The sequence below is a fragment of the Canis lupus genome, chromosome 2, assembly GCF_048164855.1.
Source record: "Canis lupus baileyi chromosome 2, mCanLup2.hap1, whole genome shotgun sequence".
NCBI lineage: Eukaryota > Metazoa > Chordata > Mammalia > Carnivora > Canidae > Canis > Canis lupus.
In genome coordinates, this window is record NC_132839.1 from 74,023,122 (window position 1) to 74,045,894 (window position 22,773).

Genomic DNA, 22,773 nt, shown 5'->3' on the forward strand with positions numbered 1-22,773 from the left:
CTTCCCTGATACTTAACACATTTACTCCAATATCCGCTTCCCCCACTCACTGTTAGGACAGAGATCATTACTCTTTTTCACTGTCAATCCTCAGCCTACTAGCATTCCTTTAATGGAAGACTTGAAGTACTACCTTAAAGGCAGTGTGAAGACAGTGCTATCCCACCCCACTCCTGCCTATCTCTTGCTACTGTTGACTTTCCAGCCACTCCATTTATTGAAGACGTTAGTACTTTTGGCCATAGTCATATTTTCATAAAGCCAGCCGATTTTAATATCTACAAAGATAATCCATCCAAAATTTGTCTTTGAAGTTTCTTGACATCAGGCAGCCCAGTGGCTCAGCGGTTTAGCACCACCTTCGACCCAGGGCATGATCCTGGAGACCTGGGATCGAGTCCTGCGTCAGGCAACCTGCATGGAGGCTGCTTCTCCCTCTGCCTGTGTCTCTTCCATTCTCTCTCTCTCTCTCTCTCTCTCTCTCTGTGTCTCTCATAAATAAATAAGTAAAATCATTAAAAAAAAAAAAGGAAAGTACTGAAGTTTCTTGACATCATCTTCTTTCAATAGATTCACTCTACCTCAATGTCTCACTTGGAGGGTCATAAAGTCAACCTTCAAAATCATGAATTCAATCTTTTCTACTGTGGACATAAAGGACATAAAGGAATGTCACCCAAAGGAGAACAAACAGGTTATTTCTTCAGAGCTTGCTATAGCAAAGGAGTCAGCCACCATCACTTGCTTTTGGCAGAGAGAGACTCAATGGCAAGCAAGAAAGCTTTATAGTAAAAAAAAAAGAAGAAGGCTCCAGGTATGTTCTGATTGGTGGTTGTTGGCATGAGGAAGCTGATGGCATTCTAGCTAGAAATGAGACATCTTTAGGGAGCACACGTGGCACTCTCTTGTTCTGAGTTGGAAGAGAGGGCCAATAAATAAATAAACAAATAGGGAGACCAGCAGTCATTGACCAAGTCCTGATCATTCCATGCCCTTTGATGCAGAGGTTACAGTCAGAATTCTATTGCCATATACGGTTTGGTTATTGTCCAATTCCATGTTCATATGGTTTGGCCATTGTCCATAAAAGACTATAGTCAGTCTTCTACTACTCATTAAGCATCATCTTCAATCTTTCCAGTACCTATGCAATTACTCCCTCTTTGATGACTCTTTACCTTATGTTTGGACTAATTGCCATCTCTTACTGGATTTCCTTTTCCTTTCCTTTCTTTTCTTTTCTTTTTTAAGTAGGCTCCATGCCCAATGTGGGGCTTGAACTCATGACCCTGAGATCAAGAGTCACATGCTCTACCAACTGAGCCAGCTAGGCCTCCCTGAATGGATTTTCAACTTCTCCCTATTGGATATTTTCCTTCAATATCCAAGTAAGTTACAATCTTTTCCAACATAAAAAACAAAACAAACAACAAACCCCAATCTGAATTCCATCTTTTCATCTACTAACACACCACTACCCTTTGCAAGCAAACTTCTCAGTTTTTCTTAATTTTTGGATCCATCAGAAGCCTCATTCCCACCTCTTCTCTCTACTTTCTGAGGCAGTCTTTATTCTAAAATTGATGTGTATTGGGGTACCTGGGTGGCTCAGTGGTTGAGTGTCTGCTTTTGACTCAGGGGATGATCCTGGGGTCTTGGGATCAAGTCCTGCATCAGGCTTTCCTCAGGGAGACTGCTTCTCCCTCTGCCTATGTTTCTGGCTTTCTCTCTGTGTCTTTATTCTCATGAATGAATAAATAAATAAAAATCTTTTTTTTTTTTAGATTTTATTTATTTATTCATGATAGTTACACAGAGAGAGAGAGAGAGGCAGAGACACAGGCAGAGGGAGAAGCAGACTCCATGCACCGGGAGCCCGATGTGGGATTCGATCCCAGGTCTCCAGGATCGCGCCCCGGGCCAAAGGCAGGCGCCAAACCACTGCGCCACCCAGGGATCCCAATAAAAATCTTTTTAAAAATTAATTAAATTGATGTGTATCATTACCATCTTTTTTTCAAAAAGATTTTATTTATTTATTCATGATAAACATAGAGAGAAAGAGAGACAGAGACATAGGCAGAGGGAGAAGCAGGCTCCATGCAGGAAGCCCAATGTAGCACTCGATCCTGGGACTCTAAGATCACGCCCTGAGCCAAAGGCAGACATTCAACTGCTGAGCTACTCAGGCGTCCCTCATTACCATATTTGTATGTACCTGAATTTTACCATTAGGTTTAACTATACGAAGTTTTAATATTTGATCCTTTGGAAGTATAAAATAAACAATTTCATTTAATTCAAGCAGGTGTAAATGTATGTAAACCTATAAAATATATACTATGGCTTTTTTTTGTTAAAATTTTACATAAATATATCTTTAAAAACTTGTTTTTTCGTGGAGAGGTTGGCAGGGGATGGGATGACTGGGTGATGGGAGCTTAGGGGGGCACTTGACAGGATGAGCGCTGGGTGTTATACTATATGTTGGCAAATCGAACTCCAATAAAAATATATATATTAAAAATAATAAAAAAAAATAAAACCTTGCTTATTCAGATGCCTGGGTGGCTCAGTGGTTGAACATCTCTGCCTTTTGCTTAGGTTATGATCACAGGGTCATTGGATCGAGTCCCATATCAGGCTCCTTGTGGGGAGCCTGCTTCTCCCTCTGCTTATATCTGTACCTCTCTCTGTGTCTTTTGTGAAAAAATAAATAAAATCTTTTAAAAAATAAAATAAAAACTTGCCTCTTATGTATAATTACATTTTTAAAATTCTTTATTTGAAATAATTATAGAATCACAGGAGGGAGTAAAGACAATACAGAGAGATCCTGTGAATGCTTCATCCAATTTCCCCCGATAGTTATATTTTATATAACTATAGCACTATATCAAAACCAGAAAAATGACATTGGTACAATGTGTTTTGATAGCTTTATACCACTTTATTATGTGTAACCACTGCAATTGAAATACAGAACTAGGGATCCCTGGGTGGCGCAGCGGTTTGGCGCCTGCCTTTGGCCCAGGGCACGATCCTGGAGACCCGGGATCGAATCCCACATTGGGCTCCCGGTGCATGGAGCCTGCTTCTCCCTCTGCCTGTGTCTCTGCCCCTCTCTCTCTCTCTCTCTGTGACTATCATGAATTAAAAAAAAAAATTAAAAAAAAAAAAGAAATACAGAACTATTCCATTATCACAGATGTCTCCTTGTGTTCCCCCTTTATAGCTTATATACATACCCTAAAAACTTTCACAACCACTAATTTATTTTCCATTTCAATAATTTTGTCAGTTATAGAAAGTTACATAAATAGAATTGTGCAGCATATGTCCTTTGGGGACTGGATTTTTCACTTATAATAATGCCCTTGTCACATGTATCCCCAGTTTACTCCTTTTTTTTATTACTAAGTATCCCATGGATACTTATCCCATGTACTATTGCTAAGTACATCCATTTTATACCAGTTTATTCAACCAATCACCTATTGAGGGACATTCTGGTGATTTTTGGTTAGGGCAATTACAAATAAAGCTGCTATCAATATCTGTATACAGTTGATATGTGGACATAAATTTTCATTTCTTCATAATAAATGCGTAGCATGCAAGTACTGAGTTGTGTGATTAATATGTTTAATGTATGTGGTTAATGTATGAGCAATCTAGCTTCTCTATATTCTCATCAGCATTCACTATTGTCATTACTTTTTGTCTATTATGTCTTTTCTTTTTTTTTTAATTTTTTAATTTATTTATGATAGGCACACAGTGAGAGAGAGAGAGGCAGAGACACAGGCAGAGGGAGAAGCAGGCTCCATGCATGAGGAGCCCGATGTGGGATTCAATCCCGGGTCTCCAGGATCACGCCCTGGGCCAAAGGCAGGCGCTAAACTGCTGCGCCACCCAGGGATCCCTATTATGTCTTTTCTATTAGATGTGTAGTAATTCTCATTATAGCTTTAATTATCATTTCACTAATGGCTAGTGAAGTTGAACACCTCACTTGCATCAAGATAGTATTTTTTTAGTAATCTCTTCACACCTTTTACTCCTTTCTTTTTTCTTTTTTTTTTAATTTATTTATGATAGTCACACAAAGAGAGAGAGAGGCAGAGACACAGGCAGGGGGAGAAGCAGGCTCCATGCAGGGAGCCCGACGTGGGATTCGATCCCGGGTCTCCAGGATCGCGCCCTGGGCCAAAGGCAGGCGCCAAACCGCTGCGCCACCCAGGGATCCCTACTCCTTTCTTTTTTTTAAGATTTTGCTTATTTGTTTTTTTAGAGAGTGTGAGTTGGAGGAGGGGCAAAGGGAGAGGAAGAGAATCTCAAGCAGGTTCCACCCTAAGCTCAGAACCCAATGCAGGGCTCCTTCTCACAACCTTGAGATTATGACCTGAGCCAAAATTGAGAGTCCCACACTTACCTGTTTGAGCCACCCAGGTACCCTTTTTACCTGTTTTCTAACTGGATTTTTTTTTAATTTTTAATTTTTATTTTTTTAAAGATTTTATTTATTTATTCATGAGTGACACAGAGAAAGAGACAGATACATAGGCAGAGGGAGAAGCAGGCTCCTCACTGGGAGCCCAATGTGGGACTCGATCCTGGACCCCGGGATGATGACCTGAGTCAAAGACAGATGCTCAACCACTGAGCCATCTAGGTATCCCTAATTGGAATTTATTTTTTTTTAATGTTGGGGGTTCTTTATATGTCCTAAATGTAAGTTCTTTATCAGATATGTAGGTTGAAAATCAGAACAAAAGTTTTAATTTTGAAAAAGTCCAGTTTATCAAAATTTTTTACGGGTCATGTTTTTGGTATAATATTTAAGAATTCTTCATCAAGCCAGGATAGGTTCCAGAGATTTTTCTCCTGTTTTCATCTAGAAGTTTATAGTTTTACATCTTGCTTTTGAATCTGTGATCTGCTTTAAGTTAATTTTTATATTTTGCCATATTGATACTTGTAGTTTAGTACAACTTCTGCACAACTTTTTAGGATAACAGTGTATGACTAAATCACAATGCATCAACTTATTTCCATAAACAGTGCTGCAGTGATCATCTCTGTTCATTATTGGGATATCATTTTGTGCACAGTAGTCCCTTTTCAACTCATTCCAAGAACTTATTTTGTTAATTTTTATCATTGCTCAAGTGAAACATTTTTTCCCTTCAACTCAACACTTCTGGTTTTCTCCTCCTACTTCTTAGGTCACTAGTTTTCAGCTTTCCTTTGGAACTCTTTTTTTTTTTTTTTTTTTTTTTTAGATTTTATTTATTTATTAAAGAGAGGCACAGAGAGAGAGAGAGGCAGAGGCAGAGACAGGCAGAGGGAGAAGCAGGCTCCCTGCAAAGAGCCCGACGCAGGACTCCACCCCGGGACTCCAAGATCATGCCCTGGGCTGAAGGTGGCGCTAAACCGCTGAGCCACCTGGGCTGCCCTGGAACTTTTTTTTTTTTTTTTTAAGATTTTATTTATTTGAGAGAGAGACAGAGAGAGAGAGAGAGAGAGAGAGCACGCCCAAGCAGGGAGAGCAAGAGAGGGAGAAGCAGACTCTCGCTGAGCAGAGACCCTGATGCGGGGGTTGAACCCAGGTTTGATCCCAGGATCCAGAGATAATAACCTGAGCCAAAGGCTGGTACTTAAACTGCTGAGCTACCCAGGTGCCCCTCCTTTGGAACATTTTTACCCAGCTTTGCGACAGTGGAGTCTCCCAGGTTCAGTCATTAGCCCTCTGTTCTTGACCTTGTATACATTTTTCCTTTACACTGTACATTCCATCCATTTCCATGGCTTCAAGTGCCAAATTAATTTCTTTACACAAGACTTCTCTTCTGAGCTCTAGATTCTTATCTCTAACTCCTGACTGAACATATCTTCACTCAGATGTCACACATTTGGTTATTTCAAAACTTAACATTGTCAAAAACTCAGTATGTCCATAGCCATATGATAACATAAATCTAATTTTATGCAGTTTTCCAAGTTCCCCCGCACCTTTGAGCCTTTGTGTATGTCACTTTCTTCTGCCCAGAATGCCCTCTCCTTTCTCTTTACATAACTTTTCTACTCTTTCACCAAGCCTAAATTTAAATATCATTTCTTCAGCAATATCTTCACTAATCATCTCCAAACCAGGGCTATATTCCCCTTTACTTTTCCTTTAGATACCCTATCACAATTACAACTTCAGTATTTTGTTTTTTGTTGTTATTAATATCCATCTTCCCCACTGTATGTCTTGCTCACTGTTATATTTCAAACCCTTAGCACAGTGCTTGGTGCATGACAAATGTTTAATAAATATTTGTAGAAAGAAACATAATTTTTAAGTGAATATTTGAGTAGCTGAATAAGTAAATATGTGAATGAAACATTTCAAAAATCTTAAAAATATTTACATCATTGATTCACTAATCACTCTTCTGGACTCATCCTATGTGAACAATACTAAATACAGGCAAAGCTTTATACATAACCATCTTCACTGCAGTCTTCTTATAACGGCAAAAATGTATAGATGATCCAAATATTCTATAAGGGAAACATAAGTATATTAAAATTAGGTAACGTATTTCCAAATCTAGTGGACTATTAGAATCCCCTGAGGCACTTTTATAAAAGTAGAGATTTCTGAGTCTCCCTCTGGAGCTACAATATTATGGTCTCTGTGAATGGACACAGGAAAACAGTCCTTAGATTTTTCGATGATTAGCCGAGTTTTGGAACCACTGGGTTTAGTGCAAAGAATATAGATTCTGAAGTAAGACTAACCTTGCTGTTTATCAGCTCTATGACCTCAGGGAAGTAAATTTTCAGACTCCCCTGAGGCACGGTCTCCTCATCTGCAAAATACCAGTCCCTAGGGGTGCTAAGGAATGAATAGGGTGGTGTCTGTAAGGAATTTGACATGCGTGCATGTTAAGTAATTTGCTATTGGTGTTAAGGTACATTGGCACTATAGAATATTCTACAGCTACCAAAATAATCTCTCTGAAAAAATTCTTATCTTCCTATGTCTTTGAGTCCTAGAAAAAAGGACATGGTACACTCAAACTGGGTAGTTTCAGGGGATTTAATAAAGGGATTATTTACAAAAGGCTAGGAGAAACCAGTAAGGATTACTGCAGTACTTTGGGTCTGTCAACAATTGCTACCATTCCTAGGCCTAAAAGAGAGACCCCAGAAAGGGTAAGTATGTAGAGAGAGAAAGGGTCTGACAGGAGCTGGGACCTTCAGTAAGGGACACAGCCAACCCACAGCAATCTTTCAAAGAAAGAAATTGAAATAAATACTCTGTTCCCTATTGGCCAAACCTATTTGGAGAACCCAGTAAACCTACTGATGAAGTACTTATTAGTCTACCTCCAGGGACACAAAGCAGCATAAAGAAGGGAGAGGATTAGATTCAGACCAAAGCAGAGTAAGAATAATATATACAAGAATTTCAATTGAAAAAAAAAAAAAAAAAAAAGAATTTCAATTGTATAAAATATCCTTAACACTTAGGTCATAAGTATACATCAACATTTTAATATTGGTTGTTTTGGGGAAGTGGGATTATGGATTACCTTTCTTTACTCTTTCTAATTTTTTGAATATTCTAAAAGTTTCAACCATAAATAATAATAGTTAACATTGATTGAGCACTTACCAGTTTTTGAGGGTTTTTTGTTTTTTGTTTTTTTTTAGGATTTTTCTTTTTTTTTTTTTTTTTAAGATTTTATTCATTCATTCATGAGAGATACAGAGAGAGAGAGAGAGAGAGAGAGGCAGAGACACAGGCAGAGGGAGACGCAGGCCCCATGCAAGGAGCCTGATGCAGGACTTGATCCCGGGACTCCAGGATCATGCCCTGGGCCGAAGGCAGGCACCAAACCACTGAGCCACCCAGGGATTCCCTAGGATTTTACTTTTAATCTCTACATCAAATGTGAGCTTGAATTCACGACCCTAAGATTAAGAGTCACATGCTCTACTGAGTCAGCCAGGCACTCGTGAGCACTTACTGTTGTATGTGCTTATGTGTATCAATACATATCATCTTTGCAGCAACCCCATAAGTTTGGCACTATTACTATCCTCATTTACAGATGAAGAAATTGTGGCTAGCAAGATTAAGTGACTTATTAGAAGTTACACAGCCACAGCAAATAAACTACGGAGCCATGATTTAGACATCGTTATTCTGCTCTAGAGTCCATGCTTCTAAAAACTTACTATGTTATATTCACACTAGACAAGCAAGAAAGACTTTTACAAAGGAAAAAATTAGTATACTTTGGGTTTTTTCAGTGCCTGCACATATGATCAGGGGTTGGGGTGGGAGAGGGAATCTCTAGCAGAATCTCAAGCAGACTCCAATGTAAGCAAGGAACCCAACATGGTGCTCAATCTCACAAACCTGAGCTGAAATCATGAGTCTGTCACTTAGGTGACTAAACCACCCAGGTGCCCCTGAATAAACTTTGTTTTAAAGAAAAACATTTTATAGTACTTTTTCCTGGTATTCATTTAAAAATAAAAATATAGGGACACCTGGGTGGCTCAGTGGTTGAACGTCTGCCTTTGACTCAGGGCAAGATCCCAGAGTCCCAGGATCCAGTCCCACATCGGGCTTCCTGCATGGAATCTGCTTCTCCCTCTGCCAATGTCTCTTCCTTTCTTTCACTGTGTGTCTCTCATGAATAAATAAATAAAATCTTTAAAAAATATATATATAATACATGTAATACCCATCCTATATATGCTATATAATATTAATATGCAGTTTAGTATATATAGTATAACAGTATAATAAACATAGTAATGTATAATAAAATAATAAGATTTATATATTTGATTCACTAATCTCACTTCTTTCTTAGTAATAAAATCTCTGATTTTCATCTGGGCATGGGGCCACCCAGAATAATGACCGCGTTTTCCAAATTCCCATATAACTATGTGGTATATCTAAATTCTAGACAGTGAGATGTAAGTAGAAGTTATGTATGCAATATCTGAAAGTATTTTTGAAGGGAAAGAGCAAGCATTTCTCCCTTTGTCCCTTCTGTTGGCTGGCTAGAATGAGGATATGATGATTGGAGACTAAGCAGCCATTTTATTTATTGTTTTTCTTTTTTTTTTTTTTTTTCAGATTTTATTTATTTACTCATGAGAGACACAGAGAGGCAGAGACACAGGCAGAGGGAGAAGCAGGCTCCATGCAGCGAGCCCGACTCGGGACTCCATCCCAGGACCCCAGGGTCACGCCCTGAGCCGAAGACAGATGCCCAACCACTGAGCTGCCAGGAGTCCCCTAAGCAGCCGTTTTAGATCATGAGGTTAAAACCACATCTTATGTTTGAGTGAGTAGCGAGGTAAGAAGAATTTGTACTGAAGAAATAAATGTTGGCAAGGATGTGGAGAAAAAAGAACCCTCGTGCACTGTTGATAGGAATACAAACTGGTGCAGCCACTGTGGAAAACAGTATGGAGGTTCCTCAAAAAGTTAAAGATAGAGCTATCCTACAATCCAGTAATCACACTATTTGATATCTACCCAAAAAATACAAAAACACTAATTCAAAGAAATACATGTATCTCTATGTTTATAGCAGCATTATTTGCAATAGCCAATTTACGGAAATAGCCCTAGTGTCCATCAGTAGATGAATGGATATAGAAGATGTGGTATATAAATATAATGGAATATTCTTCAGCCATAAAAAAGAAATGAAATCTCGGCATTTGCAACAACATGGTTGGAGCTAGAGAGTATAACGCTAAGCGAGGGCAGCCCGGGTGGCTCAGTGGTTTAGCGCCGCCTTCAGCCCAGGGCCTGATCCTGGAGACCCAGGATCGAGTCCCGCGTCAGGCTCCCTGCATGGAGTCGGCTTCTTCCTCTGCCTGTGTCTCTGCCTGTGTGTGTGTGTGTGTGTGTGTGTCTCATGAACAAATAAATAAAAATCTTAAAAAAAAATGCTAAGCGAAATAAGTCAAACACCATATGATTCCACTCATATGTGGAATTTAAGAAACAAAACAAACGAACAAAGGAAAAAAGAGAGAGAGAGACAAACAGACTCTTATAGAAAACAAACTGATGGTTACCAGAGGGGTACATGGGTGAAATAGGAGATGGGGATTAAGGAGGGCACTTGTCATGATGAGCACTGGGTGATGTATAGAACTGTTGAATTACTATATTATATACCTGAAACTAATATGATATACAGTGGTTATGTTAACTAACTGGAATTAAAATAAAACTTTTTTTTAAAAATCACTCTTTGAACAGATGGCACAATTAATTCTATTTTTTGAAATATGTTTACTTATATAATTATTAAAATGTTGAATATTTCTGGAGTCTAGAGATTATAAGAGCATGCACATCAAAATCCTCTGTGAAGTTTTAATTACTTTATTATGAAATATTACAGACATAAAGAAAGGTACAAATCATAATATAAAGGGCAACCATGTACCCCATACTTTCTTAAGAAATAAAATATTACAATGTTGAAACCTCAGAGTGTTTTTCCCTATTCTTAGTTCTTTCCACTCTACAAAAGGCAGTTTCTATCCTGAAATTAATGATTATCATTCCCATGTACATCTTCATATTTTTACTACCTGCATATATCACTCTAAAGAAAAGTTATGATTGTTTTTGCCTACTTTTAATTTGTATATGATTTATACAAATGAAATAAATTTCTTGGGTTTTTCTGAAATTTGGGGGGGTGCTTAATGTTTTTGAGATATATTCATGTTTGTTCATGTAGCTATACTTCATGCCACTTACTTGTATTTTTAAAAATCCTAGCATCCCATAACTATATTATAGTGATCGAAATTAGAAGAGTAGTTGCCTTTGGTAGGCTGGAGCAGACTAGTCTGGACATAAGGGAATTTGAAGATGAATGAAATGTTCTTTATCTTGTTTTGGGTAGTAGTTACTGAGTGTATGTGATTGTCAAAATTTATTGAACCAAACATTTAAGATCTCTGCATTTCATTGTATGCTAACTTTATCTCTATAAAAAATGATTAAAAGCAAACAAGCAAAAACAACAAGAAGAAACTCTAATCTCAGACATTCTAATTTAGTAGGCTGTGCTGGGGATAAACATGAATTTTTTTTTACAAAGTTCTAAATAAGGGACGCCTGGGTGGCTCAGTGGTTGAGCATCTATCTGCCTTTGGCTTAGGTGATGATCTCGGAGTACTGAGTCTTGCATCAGGCTCCCCGCAGGGAGTCTGCTTCTCCCTCTGCCTGTGTCTCTGCTTCTTTCTTTCTGTGTCTTTCATGAATACATAAGTAAAATCTTTAAAAAAAAAAAAAAAACAGTTCTAAAAAATTCTGAGGGACACCCTCAATTGAGTACAACTGCCATAGAATGACACAAGATTGGAGCAGGAATTAGGAAGAAGAGTTATCTGTCAAAGACCTAGGAAACATCTCATGGCATTGTGTGGCCTCCCTAGACTTCTTTATAGTATAGGTGGCAAGTTTTACAAGAGCAGAAATAGCAGTGTTTGACCCCCAAATCAAACATTAATGGCAGCTAGGCCTGACTGCAATAAAGCTAAGATTTTAACGACTTGGTAATGGATAACTTAATTGAATTTTTTCAAGTTTATTTATTTATTTATTTTAAAGTAATCTCTACACCCAACGTGGAACTTAAACCTATGACCCTAAGATCAAGAGTTGTATGATTAAAAAAAAAAAAAAAAAAAAAAAGGGGATGCCTGGGTGGCTCAGCGGTTGAGCGTCTGCCTTTGGCCCAGGGAGTGATCCCGGGATCAGGGATCGATCCCCACATCAGGCTTCCTGCGGGGAGCCTGCTTCTCCCTCTGCCTATCTCTCTACCTATCTGGGTCTCTCATGAATAAATAAATAAAATATTTAAAAAAAAAAAAAAAAAAAAAAAAGAGTTGTATGATCTTCTGACTAAGCTGGCCAGGCGCTCTACAACTTAACTGAATTTAATTCTTTCTCACACGTTGGTGGAGGCACAACTAGGACTATATCTATACCTTATACCTTACATATTTAGGTGCAACGCCTCTTCAGATTATCTAGTTTCCCTCTCATCCCCTTTTTAAATCTTTTATCATTGTTCTCCTATCTTATGTTCCTTTCAGAGTCAAATCAAGAAAGGGATCTCTCAGTTCACCCTTTATATAAGACTTGATTTTTTAAAAATATAATTTCCAATGGACATTCTGCGAAGCTCTTTTGTGCAGAGTGCCATTTTAAAGATAATCTGCCTACTTCTCATAAATTCAGGGATAGGTACCTCTCCAAAGATGCCAATTGAGGGATTAAATTCAACTTAAATTGGATGCACTTTCTGGAAAGGCCCCTAATGTGAAATTCCTTTGTGCATTTTGCCAACGTCTTGGCCAGAGTTTCTGTCTCCATCTCTCATGTTCTCACTTCATTATTGAAAATCCTGAAAATTTCAGCTCTCCTAAAATAGGTGAATGTGAAGATCCTCACTTCACTCAAAATAGCTGCCCAATGAACAATTGATCAAATTGGAATCTATTTATATTTCCATCATAGAAAACATTTTTTTCTCGAGGATCCCTGGGTGGCTCAGTGGTTTGGCTCCTCCTTGGTCCAGGGCATGATCCTGGAGTCCCAGGATCAAGTCCCATGTCAGGCTCCCTGCATGGAGCCTGCTTCTCCCTCTGCCTGTGTCTCTGCCCGTCTCTCTCTATGTTTATCAAGAATAAATAAATAAAATCTTTAAAAAAAAACATTTTTTCTCATTATAAAAGCAACACATGTGTGCATCAATGCATCAATTAGGAGTCTATTATTGCAAGCAACATAACACAAATTGGGCTAACTTAAGCAAAAAAAGAAAGAAAAAGAAAAAAATTTACCTGAAATGTATTGGAGTAGTTCACAAAATCAAAGAAAAAAATACAAGATCTGAAAAGCTGGGTGCAAGGGAAAGGCCAGGAATCTGGAAGTAATAGTCTTTCATGGGCTGCCTTTCCACAAATATTCACTGACCTCCAACTACACGCCTGGCACCACTCTGGGCCCAGTTGAATCAGACATGGGAGGAAAAGAAAAGAGGAGAGTCAAGCAAGACTATATCAAAAAAGAAATGTTTGAAACAGGGCTGAGGGTTTTCCATGTGGCCAAGAGAGCAAACAGCATGGGTAGACATACAAAGATGTCAAAAAGGATAGAAGGCAAGTAGGAGAAGGGAAAATGACAAAGAAGGCAGGGAAGGATACCAGAGGTCTTTATGTCTAGTCCTCAAAACTGAAGTGGAACTAGGGGTGTAGCAGTTGTGGGTCCAAAGAAGGGAGAGGAATTTGGCCTAGATTATACCCAGACAGGGCCGACTGATAAGAAAGTCAACTACACCAAAATCACGTAAGAATGTGAAATTGAGGGGATCCTTGGGTGGCTCAGCGGTTGAACGTCTACCTTCAGCGCAGGGCGTGATCCTGGAGTCCAGGGATCGAGTCCCACGTCGGGCTCCCTGCATGGAGCCTACCTCTCCCTCTGCATCTCTCTCTCTCTCTCTCTCTGTGTCTCTCATGAATAAATAAAATCTTAAAAAAAAAAAAGAATGTGAAGTTGAAATCAAGTGGCATTTGGCCTGGGACTAGTTGGGTTGTGAGATGATTCCAAATATTTCAGAAAGACCCAGAAGTCTGATATAAATTTGGTGAGTAAAAAATCAAACGACCAAAATGCTTGGACAACAAGAACAAGAATGTTCTGAGTGAATACCAGAGACAAGAGCTTATACTCACAGGTAAACTACGTGTGAGAGAGCCAGCTCTATTTTAAGAGCCAGGGATGTTGTAGACACATTTATTCATGAAATATTTAGACTTAATCATAGGTAATTGAGAAGAAGAAAGGAGGAAAAGGAGACACCTTTACTAACGGTGTATGGGTAGTATTTACTAATGTCAGGCCTTGTTTGTTTGTTTTTTTAAAGATTTTATTTATTTATTCATGAAAGAGAGAGAGAGAGGCAGAGACATAGGCAGAGGAAGAAGCAGGCTCTCTGCAGGGAGCCTGATGTGGGACTGGACCCCAGGACGCGAGGATCATACCCTGAGCCAAAGGCAGATGCTCAACCACTGAACCACCAAGGCATCCCAATGCCAGGTCTCATTTCAGGAACTTTACACACATTATATAATTTAGTCCTCAAAATAATCTTAGGAGATAGATGCTATTATTTCTCTCTTTTATAGGAGAGGAAACTAAAGACCAAAAATCCTAAGTATCTAGTAAGGTACAAACCAGAGTTTTCTGGCCTTAAAACTTAGACTCAAACTCGCTATGATGTGACTTTTAGGATCAAAGCCATAGTGGTTGCAGAAAGGAGGAAAAACAGCATGAAACAAAAGAAGACGGAATTATTAGGATTTGGTGCCCAAAATCCTGGCCCTGGGGGATTGCCATGGGGACAAGGATTGGCTCTGTGCTCTGTGTGTATGTGAAGAACTAAGTGTTGGGATTTTGGGTCTGTGGTGATTTGGGTCAACTACAGTGAAAAGCCAAAGAGACTTCTCACTTTGTTGTCAACTTTCATATGTGCAGGGGTCATACAGGAAATGCACAGGGAGTTTGTGGGGAGCAGTTGTTGAGATTGTGGGAGGACAGGTAGTGGTGACACATCCTTGGGCACAAGCTTAGACAAATACCATACTGAGCCTCCAGCGTCTTCCTGCTATAGTGGTAGAAAGGTAGCTATGGCAGCAGTGGCATACTCTCAGTTTCAGAGGTAGACATTTAAGCTTCAGCCCCCAAGGTTCCTCGGAAAGTTCAGTGGTCAGGATCTTGACATGGCTGGCCCAGCAATCCATAAAGAGCAAATGGAACAGACTCTCTGGTTTCTTTAAGGTCATTATTCACAGGCCTGAGTAAACGCCTGGGGTTATTGGATTTATCAGGAGTAAAGAAACTCTTGGAAGAAGATAACCTGTCCCTTAACCACAAAATGAAGACTCCAGCTGTTTAATCAGAATAGTGGAGTGGAGGGGGGAGGTGTGATCTGTGTAATGGCACATCAACTAAACATTATATTTTAGATAGAAAGAATAATATGCACAAAGTTCAGAGTGCAAGGAAAAACACTATTTTGAAATGGATTACACAAACAATGTTCTGCCATTTCCACAAGCAAGCTGCTCTTCCTCTTGTATTGTTTATGCTAGCATATAAGTGAAGTGTAAAGTTAAAGGAGTAATGATAGAAAGAAATTAAAAAGTTAAGAAGGGCGATCATTTGAAGTCTTGTAAGCCATGTTACTCTTTATTCACTGTCATCCATTGATTTGGGAAAATTTTGAGTCATTTTCTCATTGGCTATTCTGTTTCACTATAGTCTTTGCTTCTGAACCCATATTACGAATATATTGAGGTCTTTTTGCTCTATTTGCCATGTTTCTTTTTATGTTTTTTTGTTTCTTTACCTCTGTATACTATATTCTATATATTTTCTCTAGATCAATTTTCTAATTCCTTAACTGTCTTTTTAGCTAGTTTAGTCAGCTATTAGACTTGACCATAATTTTTAAAATTTCAATGTTTACCTTTTCCTTTTTAGAAATTATATTTTTGAAGGAATTCTATTTCTTCTTCTTGGAGGAAAGAATGTTTTCAAAGCTCTGGTCTTTTTTTGATGTCTTGTTTTTGTTCTGAAATTTTCAATTCCTTATTATATATAATATATATTAAATAATTATATTTATGCTCTCTACTGAATAGGTATCTGCCATCTTTGGGTGCCTTGCTTTGCTGATTATTGTGTCTCTCTTTATTGATGGAGGCTAGAGTTTCCCTCTATGTTTTGAAATTTTTGTATGGAAACCTCATGTTCAGCTAGGCTTTACCTTTGGGAATCTTGTGAAGCCTGAGTTAAGAATATGTATCTCTGTAGAAGTTTTTACTGACATCAAGTCACTTTTCTTCATCAGCTTTACTGAGGTATAATTTACTTTCAATAAAATTCACTAACTTAAAGTGTACATACAATTCAATGAGTTTTGATAAATGTAAACAGACATGGAACTGCAACCATAATTAAGATATTGAATATTTCTATCACCCTAAAAAGTTCCTTTGTGCCTCCTTGTAGTTAATCCTCTTCTGTCATCCAGGCAACCATTGATTTGCTTTATGTAATTACACTTTTGATTCCTATAGAATTTCATATAAATGGAATCATATAATCAGTCTTGTTTCTGATCCTTTTATGTGGCATAATTTTTCTAATACTCTATGTTAAGTGTATCAGTGATTTATTCATTTTATTGATATGCCACAATTATTTTTTTTTTTTAAGATTTTATTTATTCATTCACGAGAGACACACAGAGAGAGGCAGAGACATAGGCAGATGGAGAGGCAGGCTCCTCCCAGAAAGCCTGATGCAAGACTCAATCCAGGGACTCCAGATCCGGGATTACTGCCTGAGCCCAAGGAGACACTCAACTGCTGAGCCACCCAGGCAGTCCGGATATGCCACAAGCTCAGCATCTGTTTGTCCCTCTCCCTCTGCTCCTCCCCCCATTCACGTGCCCTCTCTCTCTCTAAAATAAGTAAATAAAATATTTTAAAAAATGTATTCTAGATACAAGTCCTTTATCATATACGTGTTTTGCAAATATCTTCTTTCAGTATGTGGTTTGTCTTTCATTTTCTTAACAGTGTTTTTCAAAGAGCAATAATTTCTAATTATTATAAAAAATGTTTTCTTTCATGGGGTGTGTTTTCTGTGCCCTATTGGCATGAAGCCTACTTAAATACATAAGTAAATAAAATTTATATAAAAATGTAAAGGACCCAGAATAGCCCAAAACAATATTGTAAAAAAAACAAAATTGGAAAAATTCATACAACATGATTATAAGATTTACTGTCAAGCTACAGTAATCAAGAGAGTATAATATTGGTATAGGATTGACATGTAGATCAATAGAACAAAATAGAGATTCCAAAGATAGACTCACATATATATGGTCAATGTCCCAAGATAATTTAAGGGGAAACAGGGTAATCTTTTCAATAAATGGGGTGGAACGGTTGGATATCCATAAGCAAAAATAAAGCTTTATCCTTATATTATACAAAAAAATTTTTTTTCTTTATTTATGAGAGACACAGAGAGAGAGGCAGAGACAAAGGCAGAGGTAGAAGTAGGCTCCCTATAGGAAGCCTGATGTGGAACTTGATCCCAAGATCCAGAGGGGAAGAGAATCCTGAAGCAAACTCTGCTGAGTAGGAAGTCAGATGCAGGGCCCTGAGATGATGACCTGAGCCAAAACCAAGAGTTGGCCACCTAACCAACTGTGCTACCCAGGTGCCTCCACAGAACACTTTTTATATTAAATTCTAACTGGAAGTTCCCAGACTGATAATAATACACTGATGATATACATTCAAAATCCAAATTTAGTTGTGGACAAATAAGGTTAATAGCTATAAATTCAGTCAGAATACTTCCTTTTTATTGTCTAAATCCCAGACTAAGACAGACAAGCTTTTTTATCCTTTCCCTTTGCCAGGAAACAGAATTTCTCTTAGTCTACCTATAATTTAGAGTAGCTTTTCAAAGCATCAACTTCATTAAGGGGACTTTATTCCAGTTTCCTATGTCATGAGATGTCACAGCCTTGTTAAAATGTAAGTCCCGTTGTTATCATGATGGGAAAACTCCATCTAACCTTGGTGCAGGGGTACCTGAGAGCTCATTTGTCTACTGCTCTGACTTTACCGTCTTTGTTTTTGGCTCTCAAGTATCAGTTACCCATTACTGTAACTGAACTAATGTGTCTCTTCATTTGGCTGGTCTTGATTCGTATCCTTTATAACAAAACTGTTATTGTTAAGTATAGCACTTTCCTAAGTTCTATAAATCATACTGATGAATTACCAAACTTGATTGGGAGAAGGGGTCGTGGGAACCCTCCCAGATTCATAGCTAGTTGGTCACAAGAGCACGTGGCTGGGGGACTCCACTTGAAGCTGGCATCCACTTTAGAAAGTGGAGTAATCTTGTTGGAAATTGTGCCCTCTCACCTGTGGATTCTGACAGTAACTCTAGATGGTTAATGTTAGGATAGAATTGTATTGCAGCACACTAGCTGGTGTCAGAATTCAAGGGCAGTCCAGGTTTAAAGGGTGAGGGAAGTAGAGACTATGTCTTGAGACAAGCAGCAAAGTCACACTGCAAAGGCACATGCATACTGGAGCGGGAGTGATTTCTGGCCATTATGCAAGTTTATTACACCTACTTTCTTGCTAGTTTAGCTCTTCATTTGAAAGAATGTTATATTTTAACATCTAGAGCGCACTTCTAGATGTTTTGTAGGGAGGTTTTTCCCAGTTATCAGTTCACCATATTACCAGATAAAGAAGCTCTCCTTATTACTTACTATACACACTCAAGTGGGTAGAGGTTAAAAAAGAAAGGCCGAAAGGAAGAACTCTTTCAGTAGCACATAAAGATCCATTTGAGAGAAATCCAGAGAATATAGAAGATAATGGGATAGGCTGCACTAGTTAAATGTGGGAAAACGATTAATTATCTAGGAGGCTGGGGTGGGTGTTGACTTTGAGCTAAAAAATAAAAAGTATAAAATATAATAGAAATCCAGCAGAAACAAATAGAATGTAAAGTATTAAAAGGGCATAGAAATACTCTCTGGAAAGAAAATTCCTGCAAGAAAGAGGTTTCTTCTCAAGGAAAAAAAATTGCTTCAAAATACCATCTTTGTTTGTTACCTACAAAAATAAAGTTACCAAAAACTGATATTCTTAATACTTTCATGGTTGTACTTCAATTTATTTTTTTAAAGATTTTATTTATTTATTTGAGAGAGAAAGAGCATGCACAGGTGCTGGCAGAGGAGCAAAAACAGACTTCCCACTGAGCAGGGATTTCCCAGGACCCAGGGATCACAGACCTGAGCTGAAAGACCAAAGAGCTTAACCAACAGAGCCATGACACCCCTGTACTTCAATTTAAATCACAGATCAGGGGCACCTGTGAAGGATCTGCCTTCAGCTCAGGTCATGATCTCAGGTTCATGGGATGGAGCCCTGTGTCAGGTTCTTGGCTCAGTGGGGAGTCTGCCTCTCTCTCTCTCTCTCTCTCTCTCTCCTTCTGCCCCTCCCCCACCCCATCCCACCCCTGCTCATGTGCTCGCTCTATCTCTCTCTCTCTCAAATAAATAAAATCTTTTAAAAAATTAAAATAAAGTCACAGATCAGTGACTAAAATTGGAACAATTGGTCAGAGAAGCACTAGAGAATAGCAGTTGACTTACCATAGCAGGCCTCAGCACAGGAATTGTTTTACTGCTGGGACTGCTTCTGCTGAATATGCAGATACGCTAGCTAAAAGCATCACAGGGTTATTCGGAAAAGCTAGAGTTACAGATCATTATTACTAGGTCAGTCCTTTAGGGGAAGTAGGAAAGGGTCAAGGGGAAACGAGCTTAAATCACTTAGCAGGGGATAAAGAGTCTCTCAGGTAGTTATGGATTCCTGTTTAGACTGGAGGGTGTGTTGACAAGATAGGTTCCTCACCTTCAGGCATCAGTGAGAATATTTTCCTATATGGACATCCTCCCTCTCAAAGTATGGTTCACGTATCAAATGTTGTTAATGTGGAACTCAGGCCAGGCTGCTGCCACATCCGTGTTGAATTACCTGACCTAGATCTTCTTATCTGTAGACTCTAGAACCCAAGTATCTTTATAAGGTCAACAAAAGGAACAGATAGGTATTAAACTGTTCTTTGCACTTTCATTAAAACTTCTGTGCAACACATAGCATATTCTTGTGTTTTTACCACAGTGAAGAGAAAAACAGTGGACTAGAAATACCACATCTCATACAAAAATGTTCAGAGCAGTTCCCTTCTTTTTTTTTTTTTTTTAAAGATTTTATTTATTTATTCATGAGAGACACACACACACACACACAGAGGCAGAGACACAGGCAGAGGGAGAAGCAGGCTCCATGCAGGGAGCCTGACGTGGGACTCGATCCCGGGTCTCCAGGATCATGCCCTGGGCCGAAGGCAGGCGCCAAACCGCTGAGCCACCCAGGCGTCCCAGCAGTTCCCTTCTTAATGGCCAAAAGCTATAAATAACTCAAGTGTTCATCAACAGGTCAATGGATAAATTGTAGTATATAACAGAATAATGTTCAGCAACAAATACCTACAAATATATGCAACAGCATGGATCAAATTTAAGAACTTTATTCTGAGTTAAAGAAGCCTTATACGAAAGCATAGCATATACATTATATACTCTAAGTTTCACTTCTGCTAAGTTTTAGAATAAGAAAACTAATCTATGGGACTCATTCATCACTCTCCCCACTGTTATGACAAGCTAGCTACACTGGCATTCTTTTGGTTCTTTGACATCAACAAGTACTGTACCTTTCCACTCCAGTCTTTATTCCTCTTCTTCCCCCCAGTAGGATATTCTATCTTCCCCTACATCAAGACATTCTGTCTTCCATTCCTACATTGAGACAACTGGCAACGACTTAGCACGGAAGTGATTTCAAACTACATAACTACATAAATATGGGGACGCCTGGGTGGCTCAGAGGTTGAGACTCTGCCTTTGCTAGTGATCCCAGATTCCCAGGATTGAGTCCCACAATGGGCTCCCTGCATGGAGCCTGCTTCTCCCTCTGCCTGTGCTTCTGCCTCTGTGTCTCTCATGAATGAATAAATAAAATCTTAAAAAAAAAAAAAAACTACATAAATACATTCCACCAAATCCAAACTAAACCCTACAGTTTACATATTCTTTTTTTCCAAGGAAACCTACCGAGACTAAGGTTAGTTTTCAGAACATCTAATACTTCTCTTTTTCACAATTATCCTAGTCATAAATAAACAATTATTGATATTATCACTGCTTAGGGGCCTTCTCCACCTTAAATTATGACTATATCAATGTCAGGGACTATTTGTGTCTGTTCACTGCTCTATTTCCACTCCCCATTACCATTCTTCAAAATGTAGTAGGCAAATCATAAATGTTTGTGGATTAAACAATCAGCCAAAGGAACGAATATTTCCATATTTCCATACACTCATTTTCCAAACTTGATGATCTTTGATCACCTTCTTATATGACAATGGTTTTATTCTTTTTTTTTAATTTTTATTTATTTATGATAGTCACACAGAGAGAGAGAGAGAGAGGCAGAGACACAGGCAGAGGGAGAAGCAGGCTCCATGCACCGGCAGCCCGACGTGGGACTCGATCCCGGGTCTCCAGGATCGCGCCCTGGGCCAAAGGCAGGCGCCAAACCGCTGCGCCACCCAGGGATCCCGACAATGGTTTTATAATGTTTATATTATTTTCCTTTTTAAAAAAGTTTTTATTTGGGGATCACTGGGCGGCTCAGTGGTTTGGCACCGGCCTTCCGCCCAGGACGTGATCCTGGAGTCCCGGGATGGAGTCCCACATTTGGGCTCCCTGCATGGAGCCTGCTTCTCTCTCTCTGCCTGTGTCTCTGCCACTCTCTATCTGTATGTCTCTCATGAATAAATAAATAAAATCTTTAAAAAAGAAAGTTTTTATTTTAATTCTGGTTAGTTAACATATAGTGTTAAATTAGTTTCAGGAGTACAATATAGTGATTCAACAATTCCTTATATCACCTGGTGTTCATCATGTTTGTAATATTATTTTCTATATAGTGAATGAAAAGTTATCTAGTCTTATCTCTAATTTAAGTATTCAAGTTTTTTTTTGTTTTTTGTTTTTTTTACCTTTGCTAGTTTTAAAACATTTATTTTGGCTCCACAATGTGTTCTAGTAATGTCATATAAAGTTTTAGGATTGTCGTTACATTTGGGAAATCCCTAACAAGTTTATTTCATGTATGAGGTACAAACATTACAAGGCATCTGAAGATGTCTTGTTCAGTGACAAATCTTAATATTCTGCATTGTCAGCATTCATTTATAGCTTGCAGTAGAAGAGTTCCTGGAAACCATTTCCACACTGAGACAACTGGCAATAACTTAGCTCAAAAGTGATTTCAAACTACATGACTACATTCCACTAGATCCAAACTAAGTGTATCCAAATTCAGCTGGATTCCAAAAATGCCTAAGGGCACGCCAGTGGCTCCCAACATGAGGGAGGTGCTAAGGAGGGTAGTCAGAGTGGATAGTGACAGTAGTCTTAATCTCTTGTTAAAAATTTTCCAAAATTTCCAAAATCTTACAACAGTGTGACTCTGCCAAGATCCTTCCCAGAGGGTGCTAAACTTGAACTTCATTACCTTCATGGTAAATCTATCTCTGCCTACCTCACTGGGTTGTTGATAGCATTAAACAATATACTAAATGTGAAAGCACTTTTTAAGCCCTAAAGAATTATACAGAGGTAAGACGATAGTGATGATGATGATGGGTTTCCAGCCTCAGTTCAAGTTTTGTCCACTGTGTATATGTGTGGAGACACCTAGTAAACTGATGGGAAAAGCTAAAGGAATTCTATTTGCAAGAAAATGGAGCGCCTGGTGAGAAAGTTTATCCTAAGAGTACAGCCAGGATTGACACATCTGACTCAGTAACAAACCCTTGGTGTAGACAGGATGAGATGATTTTTTTCCAACCAAGCCCTCCATGGACCATGTCTCTCATCCTTTCATGGGAGTCAGTTGAGGTAGTGCATAGGGCAATAGACACTAAAATAACATGTCATTGAATAACCTTTTAAGTCA

The 22,773-nt window shown here is 38.6% G+C and overlaps 1 non-coding gene across 1 annotated transcript; it reads right to left on the minus strand.

The window, feature by feature from the left end:
• Positions 1-1,260: 1,260 nt before the first annotated feature.
• On the minus strand, positions 1,261-1,333 carry TRNAK-CUU (transfer RNA lysine (anticodon CUU)). Its single transcript has one exon. It is a non-coding gene; the product is annotated as a tRNA-Lys (tRNA).
• Positions 1,334-22,773: the final 21,440 nt, after the last annotated feature.